Source organism: Canis lupus, chromosome X (genome assembly GCF_003254725.2).
Source record: "Canis lupus dingo isolate Sandy chromosome X, ASM325472v2, whole genome shotgun sequence".
NCBI lineage: Eukaryota > Metazoa > Chordata > Mammalia > Carnivora > Canidae > Canis > Canis lupus.
This window is the reverse complement of record NC_064281.1, coordinates 46,651,630-46,672,839: the sequence shown is the minus strand read 5'-3', so window position 1 is coordinate 46,672,839 and position 21,210 is coordinate 46,651,630. Positions and strand designations below refer to the sequence as shown.

The following is a 21,210-nucleotide window of genomic DNA, read 5'->3' as shown; positions in this document are numbered from 1 at the left end:
GGAGGAACAACAGTGACAGTGGCAAGCTGTCCAGTCCTGGAGTCAGCTCCAGCAGTAACTACCACAGTCTCCCAGTCCACAGGGGCCTGGATGCTCCGGGGGAGGGGGACCGCTGATCTGCATACTTCAGGGCCTGACCTCGCTGTCCTGTGTCCTCCTGGACTCCGCCTGTCCCAAGGGGAGCACTGGATCCCGGGCTGTGTCCCCTGGCACCTTGTGCTCCGGGGCCTGCGCCACTGAAATCATGCTCCCGGGACCGCGCAGCCCCTCCGACCGGAGTCGCCTCCCTAGGAGCTGCCTGAGCTGCTCCTGAGGCCCTACCAGGCTCGAGCTCCAGACCATTAGGGAGCCCGGCCAGTGGTTTGTGGCGCACTCTCCCCTGGGCGCACTTCCTCTGTTAGTGACCTGGGAACCTGGGTGCTCCACTGCCCTTCCTAGGATCCTGCCCGGGATTCCTGCAAACACCTTTCCCTCTGGGAAGATTGGTAAAGTTCCTGCTTTTCTGGGACTGGGCTTTCCTGTCCCGGAGGCTCTATCCGCCTGGCCTTTGGGCTCCTTGTGGCAGCACCTCCCCCTTGGATGCTTTTTTATTTTTATTTTTTTCTGTCTTCCTACCTTGATAGAAGCGCAAACTCTTCTCACTGTAGCATTCCAGCTGTTCTCTCTTTAAATCTCTGGCCGAATTCGTAGGTTTTCAGGATGATTTGAAAGTTATCTAGGTAAGTTGGTGGGGACAGGTGACTTGGGGATCCTACTCTTCTGCCATCATGCCCCGCCTAATCTCTTTATGTTATATATACATGCATTTTATTTTGTGTTTCCTTTCTTTAAGAAAAAAAAAAGGATTTGTTTATTTATTTATTTATAAATGAGCGACACAGACTGAGAGAGAGAGAGACAAAGACACAGGCAGAGGGAGAAGCAGGCTCCTCGCAGGGAGCCTGATGTGGGACTCAATCCCAGATCCCAGGATCACGACCTGAGATGAAGGCAGGAGCCCAACTGCTCAGCCACCCAGGCATCTCATTTTTTGTTTCCTTTCATTGTGTTTTATTTATTTGTGTGTGTATAAATTTTTTTCTTTCTTTCCTGTTTTGGCATCTAGTTTCTTTTAACAAACCAAATACACCAGGATCTACTTTTTTGTTTTTGCTGTTTTTTTTCTTGCTTTATTTTTATTCTTACTTTGTTTTGTTATTTTTTTCTGGTTTATCTTGCGTTGTCTCTGTTGTTGTGTTTTGTCTTTTCTCTCTTTTATTGTATTAATTTCTGGGGAAAAAGATGAGATGGAGAAATTCACCACCAAAGTAAGAACAGAGGTAGTACTCACTGCCATGGATTAAATAATATAGATATAAGTAAGATGTCTGAACTAAAGTTGAAAACAATCATTATAACGATAGTAGCTGGGCATGAAAAAAAGCATAGAAGACCCTAGAGAATCCCCTACTGTAGAAATAAAAGAACTAAAAATCTAATCAGGTCAAAATTAAAAATGCTATTACTGAGATAGAGTTCCAAGTGGAGGCTCTAACAACGAGGATAAATGAGGCAGGAGAGACAGTCAGTGACATAGAGATAAAATGATGCAAAATAGGCAACCTGAAAAGAAGACAACTAGGCAACTGCTAGATAATGAAGGGAGAATTTGAAAACTCATTGAATCTACAAAGCAAGTTAATATCCAGATAATAGGTGTCCCAGAAGATCAAGAGAGGGAGAGAGGGGCAAAAGGTATACTTGAATAAATTATAGCTGAAGACATAACAAGAATGTGGAAAGAAACAGGCATTCAAGTCCAGGATGCACAGAGAACCCCCTCAAAATCAATAAAAATAGATCAACACCCCAACATATAATAGTGAAATTTGCAAATCCTGGAGACAAAGAAAACATCCTGGATGCACCTCAGGATAGGAGGTCCTTAATCTATAAGGGTAGACACATAGGCTGGCAGCAGACCTAATCATAAACACCTGGCAGGCTAGAAGGCCTGGTATGGTACATCAAGGTGCTAGATGAGAACAATATGCAGCCTAGAATACCTTATCCAGCAAAGCTATCATTCAGAAGAGAAAGAGAGATATAGAGCTTTGAGGACAAACAGAAACTAAAAGAATTTGTGATCACTAAACCAGCCTGGCATGACCTATTAAAGGGGATCCTCTACACAAAGAGAGAGCTCAAAAGTAATAAAGGCCAGAAAGGAACAACTATATTCTACAGAAACAATGACTGTAAAGGTAATACAATGGCAATAATTCATGTCTTTCAATAATTACTTTGAAGATAAAAAGATTAAAAGCTCCAATTAAAAGACATAGGATATCTAATGGATAAAAAAAAACAATCAATATGCTGAGTACAGAAGACTCATTTTAACCCAAAGACACCTTCAGATTAAAGTCAACAGATGGAGATCAATTTATCATGCTAATGGACACCAAAAGGAAGCTGAAGTGGCCATATCACACAAACTAGACTTTAAACCAAAGACTGTATTAAGAGGTGAAGAAGGACACTACATCATAATAAAGGGGGGAAGGAGAGGCAAGATGGCAGAAGAGTAGGGTCCCCAAAACACCTGTCCCCACCAAATTACCTAGATAACCTTCAAATCATCCTGAAAATCTACGAATTCGGCCTGAGATTTAAAGAGAGAACAGCTGACACGCTACAATGAGAACAGTTTGTGCTTCTATCAAGGGAGGAAGACGGGGAAAAAGAAATAAAGAAACAAAAGGCATCCAAGGGGGAGGGGCCCCGCGAGGAGCTGGGCTGAGGCCAGGGCGAGTGTCCCCAGGACAGGAGAGCCACGTCGGGGAGAAGCAGGAGCTGCACCAACTTTCCCGGGCGGAAAGGTGCCCGCAGGGAGTTAGAGCAGGACCCCAGGAGGGCGGGGATGCCCTCGGGCTCCCTGGGACACTAACAGACACCTGCGCCCCGGGGAGAGTGCGCCGAGCTCCCTAAGGGCTGCAGCGCGCATGGCGGGACCCGGAGCCCCTTGGAGGGCTCGGGCGGCCGCTCCGCGGAGGGGGCTGCGGGGAAGGAGCACGAATCCAACAGCGCAGGCCGGGAACACAGGGCGCTGGGACACAGCCCAGGATCCGGCCTCCCCCCGGGACAGGCAGAGGCCGGGAGGGCTCAGGACCGCAAGGACACTCCTGCCCGGAGCTGAGCAGATCAGCGGCCCGCCCCCGGAGCCTCCAGGCCCCTGCAGACGGAGTAGTTCCTGCGGGAGCTGAATCCAGGTTTCCAGAGCTGCAGCCGACACTGCCGTTGTTCCTCCTAGGGCCTCACGGGGTAAACAACCCCCACTGAGCCCTGCACCAGGCAGGGGGCAGAGCAGCTCCCCCAAGTGCGAACACCTGAAAATCAGCACAACAGGCTCCGCCCCCAGAAGACCAACTAGACGGACAAGTTCCAGGGGAAGTCAAGGGACTTAAAGTATACAGAATCAGAAGATACTCCCCCGTGTTCTTTTTTTTCTTTTTGATTTCTGATTGCTTCCCCCACCCTTTTGTTTCACCTTTCTTTCTTTTTCTTTCTCTTTTTCTTCTCTTTTCTCCTTTTTTTCTTCCTTTTTTCTTTTTTCTTTTTCTCTTTTCTTTCCTTCTCTCTCTCTCTTTTCCTCCTTTTCCCAATACAACTTGTTTTTGACCACTCTGCACTGAGCAAAATGACTAGAAGGAAAACCTCACCTCAAAAGAAAGAACCAGAAACAGTCCTCTCTCCCACAGAGTTACAAAACCTGGATTACAATTCAATGTCAGAAAGCCAATTCAGAAGCACTATTATACAGCTACTGGTGGCTCTAGAAAAAAGCATAAAGGACTCAAGAGACTTCATGACTGTAGAATTCAGATCCAATCAGGCAGAAATTAAAAATCAATTGAATGAGATGCAATCCAAACTAGAAGTCCTAACGACGAGGGTTAACAACGTGGAAGAACGAGTGAGTGACATAGAAGACAAGTTGATGGCAAACACGGAAACTGAGGAAAAAAGAGACAGACAATTAAAAGACCATGAAGACAGATTAAGGGAAATGACGGCCTGAGGAAGAAAAACCTACGTTTAATTGGGGTTCCTGAGGGCACCGAAAGGGCCAGAGGGCCAGAATATGTATTTGAACAAATCCTAGCTGAAAAATTTCCTAATCTGGAAGGGGAAACAGGCATTCAGATCCAGGAAATAGAGAGATCCACCCCTAAAATCAATAAAAACCGTTCAACACCTCGACATCTAATAGTGAAGCTTGCAAATTCCAAAGATAAAGAGAAGATCCTTAAAGCAGCAAGAGACAAGAAATCCCTGACTTTTATGGGGAGGAATATTAGGGTAACAGAAGACCTCTCCACAGAGACCTGGAAGGCCAGAAAGGGCTGGCAGGATATATTCAGGGTCCTAAATGAGAAGAACATGCAACCAAGAATACTTTATCCAGCAAGGCTCTCACTCAAAATGGAAGGAGAGATAAAGAGCTTCCAAGACAGGCAGCAACTGAAGAATATGTGACCTCCAAACCAGGTCTGCAAGAAATTTTAAGGGGGACTCTTAAAATTCCCCTTAAGAAGAAGTTCAGTGGAACAATCCACAAAAACAAGGACTGAATAGATATCATGATGACACTAAACTCATATCTGTCAATAGTAACTCTGAATGTGAACGGGCTTAATGACCCCATCAAAAGGCTCAGGGTTCAGACTGGATAAAAAAGCAGGACCCATCTTTTTGCTGTCTACAAGAGACTCATTTTAGACAGAAGGACACCTACAACCTGAAAATAAAAAGTTGGAGAACCATTTACCATTCGAATGGTCCTCAAAGGAAAGCAGGGTAGCCATCCTTATATCAGATAAACTAAAATTTACCCCGAAGACTGTAGTGAGGGATGAAGAGGGACACTATCTCATACTTAAAGGATCTATCCAACAAGAGGACTTAACAATCCTCAATATATATGCCCCGAATGTGGGAGCTGCCCAATATTTAAACCAATTAATAACCAAAGTGAAGAAATAATTAGATAATAATACACTTATCCTTGGTGACTTCGATCTAGCTCTTTCTCCCCTTGATAGGTCTTCTAAGCACAACATCTCCAAAGAAACGAGAGCTTTAAATGATACACTGGACCAGATGGATTTCACAGATATCTACATAACTTTACATGCAAACTCAGCTGAATACACATTCTTCTCAAAGCACATGGAACTTTCTCCAGAATAGACCACATACTGGGTCACAAATCGGGTCTGAACTGATACCAAAAGATTGGGATCGTCCCCTGCATATTCTCAGACCATAATGCCTTGAAATTAGAACTAAATCACGACAAGAAGTTTGGAAGGACCTCAAACACGTGGAGGTTAAGGACCATCCTGCTAAAAGATGAAAGGGTCAACCAGGAAATTAAGGAAGAATTAAAAAGATTCATGGAAACTAATGAGAATGAAGATACAACCGTTCAAAATCTTTGGGATGCAGCAAAAAGCATTCCTGAGGGGGAAATACATCGCAATACAAGCATCCATTCAAAACTGGAAAGAACTCAAATACAAAAGCTAACCTTACACATAAAGGAGCTAGAGAAAAAACAGCAGATGGACCCCACGCCCAGCAGAAGAAGAGAGTTAATTAAAATTCGAGCAGAACTCAACGAAATCGAGTCCACAATAATTGTGGAACAGATCAACAGAACCAGAAGTTGGTTCTTTGAAAGAATTAATAAGATAGATAAACCATTAGCCAACCTTATTAAAACGAAGAGAGAGAAGACTCAAATTAATAAAATCATGAATGAGAAAGGAGAGATCACTACCAACACCAAGGAAATACAAACGATTTTAAAAACATATTATGAACAGCTATACGCCAATAAATTAGGCAATCTAGAAGAAATGGACGCATTCCTGGAAAGCCAGAAACTACCAAAACTGGAACAGGAAGAAATAGAAAACCTGAACAGGCCAATAACCAGGGAGGAAATTGAAGCAGTCATCAAAAACCTCCCAAGACACAAGAGTCCAGGGCCAGAGGGCTTCCCAGGGGAATTCTATCAAACGTTTAAAGAAGAAATCATATGTATACTACTAAAGCTGTTTGGAAAGATAGAAAGAGATGGAGTACTTCCAACTTGTTCTATGAGGCCAGCATCACCTTAATTCCAAAACCAGACAAAGACCCCACCAAAAGGAGAATTACAGACCGATATTCCTGATGAACATGAATGCAAAAATTCAAACAACAAGATACTGGCCAATAGGATCCAACAGTACATTAAGAAAATTATTCACCATGACCAAGTAGGATTTATCCCCGGGACACAAGGCTGGTTCAACACTCGTAAAACAATCAATGTGATTCATCATATCAGCAAGAGAAAAACCAAGAACCATATGATCCTCTCATTAGATGCAGAGAAAGCATTTGACAAAATACAGCATCCATTCTGATCAAAACTCTTCAGAGTGTAGGGATAGAGGGAACTTTCCTCGACATCTTAAGAGCCATCTACGAAAAGCCCACAGCAAATATCATTCTCAATGGGGAAGCACTGGGAGCCTTTCCCCTAAGATCAGGAACAAGACAGGGATGTCCACTCTCACCACTGCTGTTCAACATAGTACTGGAAGTCCTAGCCTCAGCAATCAGACAACAAGAAGACATTAAAGGCATTCAAATTGGCAAAGAAGGAGTCAAACTCTCCCTCTTCACCGATGACATGATACTCTACATAGAAAAACCAAAAAGTCTCCACCCAAGATTGCTAGAACTCATACAGCAATTTGGTAGCATGGCAGGATACAAAATCAATGCCCAGAAGTCAGTGGCATTTCTCTACACTAACAATGAGACTGAAGAAAGAGAAATTAAGGAGTCAATCCCATTTCCAATTGCACCCAAAAGCATAAGATACCTAGGAATAAACCTAACCAAAGAGGTAAAGGATCTATACCCTAAAAACTATAGAACACTTCTGAAAGAAATTGAGGAAGACACAAAGAGATGGAGAAATATTCCATGCTCATGGATGGGCAGAATTAATATTGTGAAAATGTCAATGTTTCCCAGGGCAATTTTCACGTTTAATGCAATCCCTATCAAAACACTCTGACTTTCTTCAGAGAGTTAGAACAAATTATTTTAAGATTTGTGTGGAATCAGAAAAGACCCCGAATAGCCAGGGGAATTTTAAAAAAGAAAAGCATTTCTGGGGGCATCACAATGCCAGATTTCAGGTTGTACTACAAAGCTGTGGTCATCAAGACAGTGTGGTACTGGCACAAAAACAGACACAAGATCAATGGAACAGAATAGAGAACCCAGAAGTGAACCCTGAACTTTATGGTCAACTAATGTTCGATAAAGGAGGAAAAGACTATCCACTGGAAGAAAGACAGTCTCTTCAATAAATGGTGCTGGGAAAATTGGACATCCACATGCAGAAGAATGAAACTAGATCATTCTCTTACACCATACACAAAGATAAACTGAAAATGGATGAAAGATCAATGTGAGACAAGATTCCATCAAAATCCCAGAGGAGAACACAGGCAACACCCTTTTTGAACTTGGCCACAGTAACTTCTTGCAAGATACATCCACGAAGGCAAAAGAAACAAAAGCAAAAATGAACTATTGGGACTTCATCAAGATAAGAAGCTTTTGCACAGCAAAGGATACAGTCAACAAAACTAAAAGACAACCTACAGAATGGGAAAAGATATTTGCAAATGACGTATCAGATAAAGGGCTAGTTTCCAAGATCTATAAAGTACTTCTTAAACTCAACACCAAAGAAACAAACAATCCAATCATGAATGGGCAAAAGACATGAAGAGAAATCTCACAGAGGAAGACATAGACATGGCCAACATGCACATGGGAAAATGCTCTGCATCACTTGCCATCAGGGAAATACAAATCAAAAACCACGATTTGATACCACCTCATGCCAGTGAGAATGGGGAAAATTAACAAGGCAGGAAACAACAAATGTTGGAGAGGATGTGGAGAAAAGGGAAGCCTCTTACAGTGTTGGTGGGAATGTGAACTGGTGCAGTCACTCAGGAAAAGTGTGTGGAGGTTCCTCAAAGAGTTAAAAATAGACCTGCCCTACGACCCAGCAATTGCAACTGTTGGGGATTTACCCCAAGATTCAGATGCAATGAAATGCCGGGAACACCTGCATCCCGATGTTTATACCAGCAATGTCCACAATAGCCAAACTGTGGAAGGAGCCTCGGTGTCCATCGAAAGCTGAATGGATAAAGAAGATGTGGTTCATGTATACAATGGAATATTACTCAGCCATTAGAAACGACAAATACCCACCATTTGCTTCAACGTGGATGGAACTGGAGGGTATTATGCTGAGTGAAGTAAGTCAATCGGAGAAGGACAAACAGTGTATGTTCTCATTCATTTGGGGAATATAAATAATAGTTAAAGGGAATACAAGGGAAGGGAGAAGAAATGTGCGGGAAATATCAGAAAGGGAGACAGAACATAAAGACTCCTAATTCTAGGAAACGAACTAGGGGTGATGGAAGGGGAGGAGGCGGGGGTGGGGGTGAGTTGTGTGACGGGCACTGAGGGGGACACTTGACCGGATGAGCACTGGTGTTATTCTGTATGTTGGTAAATTGAACACCAATAAAAATTATTTTATTTAAAAAAAATAATAAAGGGGGATGTCCAACAAAGAGATGTAACAACTATAAGTATATATGCCCCTAACTTGGGAGTAGCCAAATACATAAACAAGAATTTTAAAGATCCCATTGAAAATAATACAATAATACTAGGGACTTTAAGATCCCAATCAAACAATGGACAAATCATCTAAGCAGATGAACGAGGAAACCGGGGCTTTCAATGACATATTGAACCCTATGAACTTCCCCTGATATATCCTGAGCATTTCATCATAAAGAAATAGAATACACATTCTTCTTCAGTACATATGAAACATTATCCAGAAAAGGCCAGATACTAAGTCACAATTCAGTCTCAACTGGTACAAAAAGATTGTGATTATACTGCGCATATTTTCTGACTAATGCTTTGAAACGTGAAGTCAATCCCAAGAAAAAATTTTAGAAGAAACACAAAATAAATGGAGGCTAAAGAGCATCTTACTAAGGAATAAATGAATCAACCAAGAAATTAAAGAGGAATTTTAAAAATACATGGAAGCAAATAGAAATGAAAACACACCACTTCAAAACCTTGGCATACAGCAAAGACAGTCCAAGGAGGGAATTATATAGAAATATGAGTCTTTCAAGCAACACAAAACTCTCAAATACAGAATATAAATTTTACACCTAAAGGGGCTGGAGAAAGAACAGGAAATAAACATTAAATACAGCAGGAGAAGAGAAATGATAGAGAAGAAATCAATTATATAAAAATTTTTAAAACCAGTAGAAGAGATCAAAGAAACTAAGAGCTGTTCAATGAAGAATGAATAAGATTGAAAAGTTCATAGGCAGACTTATCAAAAAGAAAAGAGAAAGGATCTAAGTAAATAAAATCATGAATGAAAAAGGAGAGATCACAACCAATATCAAAGAAATACAAACAATATAAAAGAACATTATGAGCAACCAAATGGCAACAAATTAAACAATCTGGAAGAAATGGATGCATTCCTGTGAAACATATAAGCTACCAAACTGAACCAGGAAGAAATGGAAAACCTAAACAGACCCACAAACAGGAAGGAAATTGAAGAAGTAATCCAAAATCTAGCAATACCGTTTGTTTTTGTTATGTTCTGTTTTGTTTGAATCAACACTAATAGTCTCTGTCTCTTGATTGGTGTATTTAGACCATTCACGGTTAACATGATTACTGTTAGAGTTAGATTAATATTTGCCATATTTTAACTTGTTTTCTATTTGCTGCCCTTGTGTTTTCTTCTTCCTTCCTTCCATCCATCCTCCTCCCTTTCCTCCTTTCTTCCTTCCTTTTTTCAGTCTACTACTCTTTCTCTGTCTTCTGTGGTTTTAACTGAGTATTTGATATGATCTCATTTTCTCTTGTCTCTTAGCATATCCATTATGTTTTTAATTTTTTTCTTAATGTTTGCCCTAGAATGTGGAATATGCTTTTGCAACTAATCCAAGTCCACTTTCAAAAAAAAAAAAAAACACTATACAGCTTCGTGTGTGGTGCAAGTATCCTGTGATAGAATATTCCCAGTTCATCCCTCCTGTCTCTTCTATAACATTGCTGTCACTAATTTCACTTATCAATAAGCTGTATTCACTGAACACATTATTTCTATAATTATTTTGAGCAAACTGTTTTTGTTAGATCAATTAATTTAAAAAGAAAAGACTATTGTTTAACCTTAATTTATTCCTTTTTCTAACACTCTTTTTTTTTTTTCCTTCAGCGCGTTACATAGTTCACTTTCTTTTTGTTGCATGGTTTTTCAAGAGAAATCCAATATAATTCTTATTCTTGTTCCTGTATAAGTAAGGTGATATTTTCTATGGGCTTTTTAAAGAACTTTGTCTTTGATTTTCTGCAGTTTGAATAGGATAGGCCTATGTGTAGATTTTTTTGGTACTAATCCTGTTATAGTGTTCTCTGAACTTCCTAGAGCTGTGGTTCAGTGGCTGTCATTTATTTTGGAAAATTTGTATCCAGTATTCCTTCGATTATTTCTTCTGTTACTTTCTTTCTTCTCCTTCCGGTATTCCCATTACACATATGCTATACTTTTGTAATTGTACACAGTTCTTGGATACTCTCTTCTGTTTTACTTTGTTTTGCGTTCTTTTTTTCTCTTGGCTTTTCAGTTTGGGAAGTTTCTATTAACATATCCTCAAGCTTATTGACTTGCTTTTTGTCCATGATCAGTCTCCTAATGAGCCCGCATCAAAGGCGTTTTTTATTCCTGTTACAGCATTTTCTATTTCTAGCACTTACTTTTGGTTTTCTTAGGGTATCCATCTCTGCTTGCATGTCCCATCTGTTCTTGCATGTTGCCCACTTTTCACACTTAGGGCCCTTAGCATATTAGTCATAGCTGTTATAAATTCCAGGTCTAATCATTTCTCTACCATATCAGTCTGGTTCTGATGGTTGATTTATCTTTTCAGACCATGCTTTTTCATTTGGGCATGGCTTGTAAGTATTTGGTGAAAGCAGACATGATGTATCACATAAAAAGAACTTTAAGTGTGAGATTTTGTGTGATTTGAGATTACCTGGTGAGTAATTCAATCGTGCTTGCTAGTTGCTACAGTTGCATGTGTCAGAGGCTAAAATTTCTTCTAGGGTCCTTGTTTTCGACTCCTCTGTTGTCTTGGGTTTCTCAGGATATTCTTTCCTGAAGAGCCTAGGCTTCCAGTACCCTCAGCTGTAATCTCCTGTTGTTATACAGGAATGCAGTGCATGTGGTGATACTGTGAGGGAAGGAGAAGCATTTCATAGTTCTATGCTTCGGTCTCGGTCTTTTAGGGCACGTATGCCCCTGAAACATGACCTCCACAAGTGCTCCTCAGCTTTTTCCTGACTCTAGATGAGATAGGAAGGCTAGACAGTTTGAAATTGGGTATTTTCTTTCCCCTACACTTAAGACTACAAAAAGACAGCTCTCGATATTTCCCTTCCCCCAGTTTGGTTACACTCTGGTAAAATACAAGTTAGTAGCCTTAGGTCCTGTGGGCTCTATGGTTCAAAATTTCAAGGCACATAGACCATACTGCTCCAGGTCACTTGAACATTATAATTCTAGAATCCCAGAGTACTGTAGTTCAAAATACTGCTTCCAGAACTTTATAGATTCAGGCTCTAAGCTCAAAATCTCTTTGGCCTATGGCTCCAGTTTTCCGTTTTAAGGGCACTCTGGTAGAAGGGCTACAATATTTAAATCTAGATGGACCCAGGACTCTGTAGTCTCTAAGCACTACAATGCCAGTGCACTGTATTTTTTCTGGCTGTGAAGTAAAATAAACAACAGAAGACAAAACCAACCTGTGGCCTGTGGAAGGTTCAGAGTCTAAATTGACTGTGGTTTTATTTTATTTGTTGACTCAGGCTTTATGACACCAGAGTTCTCCAGCTTGAAGGTTCTATGACTCTGGGCCCCTTGGAGATCTGAAGTTTTGTGGCTAAGGCCCTTGATGTTTATTTACAGTCCCGTTGTCCCATGTTCAACGTTTCTAGTACTCTGTGATTTCAGGTCTTCATGGCTCCTGATGTGCAAGGTTCCAGGACCTTTGGGTAGGCCTTGGCCTATAAGATCCAAGAGTGATGGGAGGTAGAGTCTCTGGTCCCAGAGGACCACTGTTCCAGCACTCTCTGCTTTCTGAGCCTTCTAAAACAAGCTACAAAAGGTCTGCAGAGTCCTTGTTATCTGCTTCATCATAGTACCAAACATGGAGCCGCTCACGTCAATAACGAATACCATGTTTCTCTTGACAGGTGGGAGGCCTCTGGGGGCAAAGTAATGAATAAAATAGTCCTCGCAAATCTTGACAAAAAGAAGTGAAACCAACAGGAACCATGAGAGACGGTCTAAATCAGGTTATCAGGTTCCCTCTTATTCTCCTATGGAACACCCTGCCTTTTTTTTTTTTTCTCCTTCGTAGGCTTTAACTCTGTTTCTAGTTAAATAGGCATCTGTGTGATTGTTTGTGTCAGTGTCCATCTGCTCTGACAGAACTGTGTCTCTGCTGTTCAGGCTGTCAGCCCAGGGCCTGCCCCAGAGCTGTGGAGTGAATGAGACTGGCTTGTGGCCCAAGGCTCCAAGGATCAGGATCTCTGTAATATGTGAGTTCCTGTCCATGAGAGCTGACTTGCACAGTCTTGAGAGCCCCTGGGGACATTTTGCCTGGGCTCCAGGAACTGTAAGTATTGTTTTAACCTCCCTCTATAGAGTGAGCCAGGGGCCCAGCTCCATTGCTGCCAGGGGCTGGGAGTTTGCAGGGCCTCCCTCTCCTCCTTAAACCTCTTTCCTGCTGTTGCTGGGCAGAGTAGGCAGGGAAGGAGGGAGCAGAGGCTGAGCAAGCTGTTTGTTCAGAGGGGATTGGTTAGACCAGGTGCAGATGCCTTGGGCTGCCAAGGATGTGATTGGCTGCTGGCCCCCTCCCCCTACTCCATCTTCCCTCTGCAGAGCCTGGAGGCTGGAACAGCTGAGGGACGTGGAGGGGGGAGCTGGGAGGGCCCCCAGGACCAGTGTCAGCTCAGCCTAGGGAAGTATGGGGCTTGCTGAGGGTCTGTGCTGCTCAGTAGCCAGAAGGAAGCGCTGCCTTGGGACAACCAGCTTTGTTCTCCTCTCTGCCATTCAGGTACTCTCTGATCACAAGGCTGGACATACTACCTCCTCCTCTCTCAGGGGGGAAGAAGGCTAAGGAAGGATATCTTACTCTTTCCCTCCACTCCAGCCTTTGAGTTAATTCACAAGTGCATGTGCAGGCTCTGTCTCCACTTTCTCCTGGCACTCTACAGCAGGTCTCCAAAGCCTGAGTCGTCCACCCTGCAACTGCCCAAGCCCACGGCAGAGCCCAGCTGCCCTGCTATTCCTCCCATAACCTGGGTAGGTGAGAGTTTCCGGAAATATCACATTCCTATCTCTTCATGGTCCCAGGCTCCCTGGTGGCCTCACACCTCACATCCTATAAGCCAGAGGCATGACCCAGGTCACCAACCTCTCACGCTCCCCTCAGCTGCCATGCCACCTCACTTTCAGGAAATATTTCCTTTCCTTCCTAATGAAGAAAATTAAGGGCACCAGGCCATGCCCCTTGGACCGCCCACCACACTCTTGCACAGGGTTCACACACCCATACACCACTTCCTCTATTAAGGACAGAACAGTCCTGTCCTGGACCCCATCCATGCACTCCCAGCCTCCAGCACCTCCTCCACTGGTCAGACCCTTCTCTCTGACCTGCCCCACACATGCTACTTGGGTCTTCTTTTAGAGTATGAAAAGTTGTGTGTCTTTTCCATCCATTAGGACAATCCCCATTGGCCCCAATCCCATCAGAACTTCAAACCATCTTCTCTAATCCCTACAGCATGCCAAGGTAATTAAATCATCACCTACAGTGGTCTCCTCACCTCCAGCTTATTGCTTTCCACACCACAGACTGGCTTCAGCCCTCACCACACACTGACTCTTTTCTCACTAAAGGCAACAATAACAAGTTGGTTTCCAAACTTAGTGGGTGTATTTTGATTCTTATTGGACTGCATCTCCCTGATGTATTTTGCAATTGCTGATCGATCACTTTTGGTCCCAAGAAGAATCCTTTGTCCTGGGAATCTGAGGTGGTGAACTCTCCTTATCCTCCTACCAGCTCTCTGGCCCATTTGCTTCAGTCTCTTTCTTGAGCTCCATTTTCTCCCTCTGTCCCTTAAGCAGTGCTTCCTGATACTTTTTCAGCCATGGCATGCAAAGAAAATGATTATGCTGGTGTAGCACAATGGAGGGAAGTGGTGGGGATATAGAGCTCTGAGCAGACTGCTGGCAGCTGGTGGGGCTGCACACCCTGAGAGCTGAGGAGATCAATAGCTGCTGGACTGGGAAGCTGTGCTAACTTAGCAGTTGCCATCCTGGATCTGCTCTTCTGGCTCAATACATTCTCCCTGGGTCACTTCCCTAACTCCCGTACTTTCAGTCTCTGAATCTCCACAATGACCTAAGACCTCTTTCTCCAGTCCAATGCTCTCCACTCTTCCCCCTCCACAATTGCATAGCTGCTCACTGTTGGACCCATCCCCATGGATGTCTGAAGATGCCTCCAATGTATTCTGCCCAAACAATGAGTTCATATATTTCCGCCATCCTGCCCTTGTGTGCCTTTGTCATTTACAGACCCTATCATCCACATGGCCACTCCAGATACAAACCTGAGGGTCATCCCTAAATCTTCCTGTGCCCCTCACTCCCAGGGGCACATCCAACCAGCCACCAATTCCTGCTGGTTTAATCTGCTGGATATATCTCGGGTCCGCCCTTCCTCTCCATCCCAAACTCACAAAACCCAAATTCGGGACTTCTTTCTCTTTGGTTCCGCTGCTTCTATTGTGGCCCCTCCCATCTATACATCTTTGGAGCAGCTGCTCAGTCTGGTCTTTCTAAACTCAAACCCCATTATGTCATTCCTTCTCATGGCTCCCTTGTCACCTTCAAGACACATTCCATGTTCCATATCATGCCCCTGCTGTAGCCTTCAGTCTCACCTCTTAACCATTTCTTGTGCCTCAAATCCATGCTCCAGGAACTCCAACCTACTTGAGGCTCCCCAAACACCCCCTGGATATTTCTGGCCTTCATCCCCTGAATCATGCAGCCCCCAGTTGTCTAGAATGTCTTTCCCTTTTCACAGCCCCCCTCCCAGTTTGGTACACTTCTTTTTTTCTTTTTGTACTCTTTAACCCACGTCAGTCTTTACTTCTGCCACGGAGCCCTCCCTGACCACCTTCTTCCCCCATGATGGCATCTGTCTTACCTTGTGTTGTCATTGAAAGAACACTTCTCATCTTTTGTGTCTCTTTGTTGACGACGGATAGGATCTGTGTGTGATTCACTTCAGGGTTCCCCACATCAGCCAGCAGTAGGCATGAAGCATATCAGGTACCTAGGGAGTCCCAACTGAATGAATGAAGGGGTGAACATGCTGGGCTTTGAAAGACAGGCATACTCAAGCAGGAATGGGAGGTCAATTGAAGGGTTCTCGTTAGAGGATGCAGGAGGCAGGGCACACAGTAAACGGCAGTATCTGTCTAACTATTTAGTGCCTAATTCCATCTGTTCTAATTGTATTTCTACTCCAGGCAATGGTCAAGAAGGTAAAGAAGGGAGAAGCAGACAAATACCTCAATTAACACACCCACATGCTAGAACACCACCAGGTCGAGGCCCCTGCTGCCACCTACTGGCAGGGTACCCTCAGCTCCTATTTTGAGAGGGTGAAGTATTTTATTCCCCCTCCACAAAGGGCTGTACCATACCTCTGTGCCTCTGCACATACTGCACCCCCCACTCTCTCTGCGTGCTATTCCCTTCACCCCATCGACCCAGAGGTGGAGTCTATTCATATTTTCCCAGGCTAATTTAAAGGCCAGCTCCTTTAGGAAGGCTTTCCTGAAACACTCCTCAGTGGTATCCACACATAACCATTACAGTTTATACACAGCACTCAGAACCTTTTATGACTGCCATAGCTCTATGTATCTGGCTGCTTCAGGACTGGAACATTCCAAAGGAAGAGGAGGGGTTGTGTCCACCTCATTTCTGACTTCCTAGAGTCAATGAGGACAGGACTGAGCTAGGGTAGCTCTGCTTGGTGGCAATGTATCTACGTATGAACGAATGAGTAAATATGTGCATGGAGAGAGGTGTTACCAAAGCACTATATTAGCCTAGAGCAGAGGGAGGAATTGTCAGTGGGCTGGGGTCATCAGAGAGGTGGCATTTGAGCAAGGTTTTCAGGGACGAAGACCCACCCTGACCAGCGGAGAAAGGAGGGAGAAGACATTCCCAGGACAGCAGATAGTATGAACAAATGCTCAGACAGAAATGAGTGGCAAATTTGGGTATTGTGAAGAAAGGCGTGTGGTGTGGTGTGGTATGGTGTGGTGTGGTGTGGTGTGGTGTGTGGTGTGGTGTGGTGTGGAGTAGCTAGAGGGTGGTTTATGCACTGCAGGCGGTGAGAGGTATGGCAGGAAAGGCAGGCTGGGATCAGACATCTCAGGTTTCTATGCAGTTGTTGCTGTCAGGCCAAGGGTTTTGGTTCCATGCTCTACCCCTCTGGCAGAGCATGGGATCTCTGCATATTCCTCATGAATGTGTGAGCTCTGAATTAAGGGCTCCCCGTTTAGGCAGATGGCTCAGGTGAGGCAAAAAGAATTTTTAAAACTTAGAGACGGCAAGAAAGCCTGAGGGAACATGAGAGCATCAGAGCTGCAGAAAGTGTAATAAGAGTCCCATGAGTGTGAGAATCCAATTACACTGGCCAATGGTTCACTTTGCAAAAGGACTTGTTAAGAGTGGTCTATAACTTGATTCGATTAGGAATGGATTCATTTCGGGGCGCCTGGGTGGTTCAGTTGGTTAAGCATCTGCCTTCGGCTCAGGTCATAACCCTGTGTTGTGCCCCCACACACCCCCCCTCAGCAGGGAGTCTGCTTCTCCTTCTGCCCTTTCCTCTCCCCCTGCTCCTGCTCTTGTGTGCCCAGGCTCGCTCTCACTCTCTCTCTGTTTCTCTCAAACAAACAAATAAATAAAATCTTTTTAAAAAGGAATGGATTCGGATGTGAGGGCGATCTGGCTGCGACATCTGTCACCCCATTGATTGCCAGGGTTGATTAGGCTGATCTGGCTGGCTAGGCAGGTGTCCCCTTCCTCCCTCACCACTCCATGTGCGTCCCTCCCGAAGCTGTGAGCTCAGTGGAAGAGGACAACCATCCCCCATAGAGGAGGACCGTTCTTCGGTCAAGGGTATACGAGTAGCTGCGCTCCCCTGCTAGAACCTCCAAACAAGCTCTAAAAAGGAATGGATTCATTTGGAGTTTTATTCCATCTATAGAGTTTCAGGTCTCCAACACTTAGAGGAAGCACATGTGTCTCCCATGCTGTGAAGTCTTGTGTCCCCATACATCATTCTGTCCATGTTCACTTGTCCCCACTGATCTCTAAGGAAAAACAGATGAACAACTTGCAGAAGCTGGATTACCGGCCAGTCCTGTCTGACTCCAGAGCCCATGTTCCTTCCATTCCTCCCAGCTCCCTCACCTGCACATCTCCAATGACATCCTCCATGACTACATCGTACTGGACCACAAAGTGAGCCATGATACCTGAGCTGGAGAAGGCAGACTGGTCTTGCAGTGTTGGGCAGAAGGTGATTCAGACACAAGTCTCTCTCTCCCCTCTCTCAATCCAGGTGGATGGGGGGAGTCAGCCTCCCCTGTATGAGTGGGGAGGGTTGAGGTGGGTGGCATGGAGGGCTCTCCAGGCAGAATTCCAGGAAAGGGGACATCAAAAGGGGCAATATCTGAGCATGGGGAAAAGCAAACCCTGAACCACCCACTGCTGCTCCTTCTGCCTAAAATACCCTTCCACTGGCCCTGGTGTTATCATCCTCTCCAAATCCCACAACCAGTTCCTCCTGCTCTGCCTCTTCCAGCAGGCCCAGACTGACAGACCCAGCCCTCCCCTGCCCCACCCCCCACTCCAGGCTCTGGAAGTCTGACCCTCGCCCACAACATTGCCCTGGTTCACTTGCCATCCATCCCTAGGCCCAGTGTCTGGAAGAGTGTCATGTCCCCAGGTAGACCAGGGGCCTGGGGCTCTTCCCACAGGGGCTGTGTGGTGTGTGCTGTGGAGAGAGACAAACACAGAAACAGGGCCTAAGTCCCCTCCCATGCCCCTTACTGCTGTGGGAAGTTGCAGTCTAGCAAGGTTCTCCTCTGGGATAGAATTTCATGTGTTTTCTTCCCCCTCTGCCTCTGACTCTCAGAATCACGTGTGTAAATGGGCTTTTAGTGCCCATCACTAAATCATCATAGATGAAAAATCATCATAGATGATTTTCTGGCCCCGGATGTTTGTGGAGCAGGCCACAAGATCAACTCTCCTGGAATTTCAACCCGAGACAAATGTCCATTTAGACACGTCTCTGTGCCTCCTTTTTTCTAGAAAATGGACCTTGGGAATTCTGCTTCCCCCCTCCTTCCTGCTACAGCTGTCAGGAAGCTTAGGGGCAAACTGAGCCTCCATACTCTCTGAGGCGCCTGCTTGCATACATTCCCTTGGCTTCCTTCCTTTCGGAGGTCTTTGTTCTGTTTTATCCCCACAGGATTGGCTCTACCCTCTGTTTTAACCTTTAAGGAGAAGGGGGAGGGAGCTGCCATTTATAGCTTAGGGCTTAAGAGTGCAGGCTGCAAGGACTCAGATGCTGTCTGTGGACTCCTGGACAAGTTCCTTCACACTCTCTAAACCTCAGTCTCCTCATCCATAGCACGGGAGTGATAATAGCTCCTATTTCACAGACAGTGTTTGTGTGGGGATTACATGAGACCGTTTATGTAACGCATTTAGAACTGCACTTGGTTCTTAGTAAGTACTCAATAACGCTAACAATGGCAGTTATCGTCACATCTTCATTACTCTGTACCAGTGATTTGTAGGAAAGAATGTTTCTCAAATTCTCACAATGGTCCTGGGCTAGAGATGGCATCTCCCCAATTGTATTGGTGGGAAAACTGAAGCAGAGCAATTGAGTGATTTGCCTGTGGTCCCATCTTACAACAATATCAAAGCTGGGATTTGATCCCAGATCTGTGTCTGTCTCTCTCCTTCATATATACTACCCTGCCTCTCTGGGTCAGCAGCGTCAGGTGAGGCAAGGCCTCTAACCTAAACAGCTTGGTAAAGGTGGCCAGATGGCATGAGTGATATTTCTGTGCCTGTCCCTTCATCTTTCAGAGGATTTCAGTAGGCCAGCTCAGTGGTTCTCCAGTCTGGCTGGATATCCAATTCACCTGAAATGGGTTAAAAACACAGATTCTCAGGCCCTTCTCCAACCTACCAAGCAGACTCTAGAATGGTGGGTTCAGGAATCTTTATTTCTAGTAGCTCATATAGTGATTCTGATTCTGGCCTTCAAACATCTATAGACGAAATTTGAAGCAAGCCTTGCAGCCAAGAGAGCTCTCTGGCTGAGATGGTATCCTCAGGTGCTGCCTGCACTTCACACTGTCTTCCCATTGTCCTTGCATTCTCAGAGGTCATTTGAAGAAAGCAAGTGTGACTTCCACCACTCTTAGTGGAGTAAATATGGAAGTTTATAGGTCTACCTATTCTGTCATTCCCTCATTCACACTTGATTCATTCATGCATTTATCCACATCACATTCACCCTTTACTCATACATCCATACAGTCCATTTTTTTCACATTCTCTTCGTGTCAATCAGAATGCTGTCAAGAAATAGATGGCACACTCAATTGGTAACCAAAGATAAATTAATGAAGATATAATTTTCAGAGGTGGGCAGGGTTAAGGGAACTCACAAGGGATGGTCAGACACACAAGGACTGATTAACTGAAAGCCATTTCCACTACCAAAATTGAAAGATCAAGGGAATATGTTAGAAGAAAGTGGTGGGATTTTTTTTTTAATTCAGATGTTTTTTAATTCAAGCAACAATTTTTCCTTAAACTCCACAGTCTTAATTTTTCAGGGAAAGAGAGGATTTGCAATAATGCCATCAACTCCACACCACCTGGTTACTCCCCGACTGCCCGACTGGGACCCTTCCCGGGCGTTCTGCCCCACCAGCCAGTGAGGACAAGAATTCTTCTGCTGTCCAGCTCTGGAACACCTGGACCTGCCCTGGCAAGGGACTTGCTCACAGAGCCTGACCAAGCACGAAGCATTGACCAGGAGCCCTGGGACCCCCGGGCCTTGCAAGGGCTTCATAGTGCCCACCAGGCCTGCACTGGCGCATCCAGTCCCCTACCCAAGCATGAGTGCATCTTCCCAGACATTTTGCCACCCACTTGCCCCACCACACTCCTCAGCCTCTACTGCGGTGACCCCGTAAATGTCAAAAGATACACCTGCATGAGGTATGGCCAAAGTGGTGCTAGGGCAGCCTTTGAGAACATGATTTTTACTAGTATTGACAAAAGAAAAGCAAGGGGGTAGGGTTCCCCAGAAACAATGAAACAACACCCCCCCCCATCTGCTCCTCACATCTCCTCAGTGTTCTCACGTGAGAAGACACTAAGAAAGCTAAAACTTCCTGCCCCTTCTTGGCAAGTGAAGAGGATCTTCCAGAACTTCATGAGTGTAGCTGCAAAACTAGCAGGACTCCAGGAGTAGGACCTTTCAACCCTGTTTTCCCTCTAGAGTGGAGAAGACTCTGTGTACTTTATTTTGTAAGATAAAATATAGGTGCAAATGATGAAGGGCACCTCTTGCCATAGCCCCCTTCTCAGCCCTGTGCAGGTGTCTTGTCCAGAGCCCCGGGCCTCAGTTTCTGGCACCCTTTTGCCCCAAGCAGCCAGTGCTACACCAGCCTTGGGGACAATGGGGACAAGATTCTGCCCACAGGAGTTTACGGTCATGGTTAGGGAACTCAAACATGGCTAAAAGACAACCCAGGAGGTAGGGATACATGGAAATAAATACCCTAAACTCTCTGATCATCCTCCATCTCATGCCA

General features: G+C 44.6%; 1 long non-coding RNA gene across 2 annotated transcripts; it reads left to right on the top strand.

Annotated features, from left to right (window-relative positions):
• Nucleotides 1-12,106: 12,106 nt before the first annotated feature.
• On the top strand, nucleotides 12,107-17,520 carry LOC112673057 (uncharacterized). Of its 2 annotated transcripts, XR_003144654.3 has the most exons (4): nucleotides 12,107-12,362; nucleotides 12,451-12,552; nucleotides 12,710-12,875; nucleotides 13,317-17,520. It is a non-coding gene; the product is annotated as an uncharacterized LOC112673057 (long non-coding RNA). The 2 variants fall into 2 exon arrangements; XR_007409352.1 differs by having other exon boundaries at nucleotides 12,451-12,875.
• The last annotated feature ends 3,690 nt before the right edge of the window (nucleotides 17,521-21,210 follow it).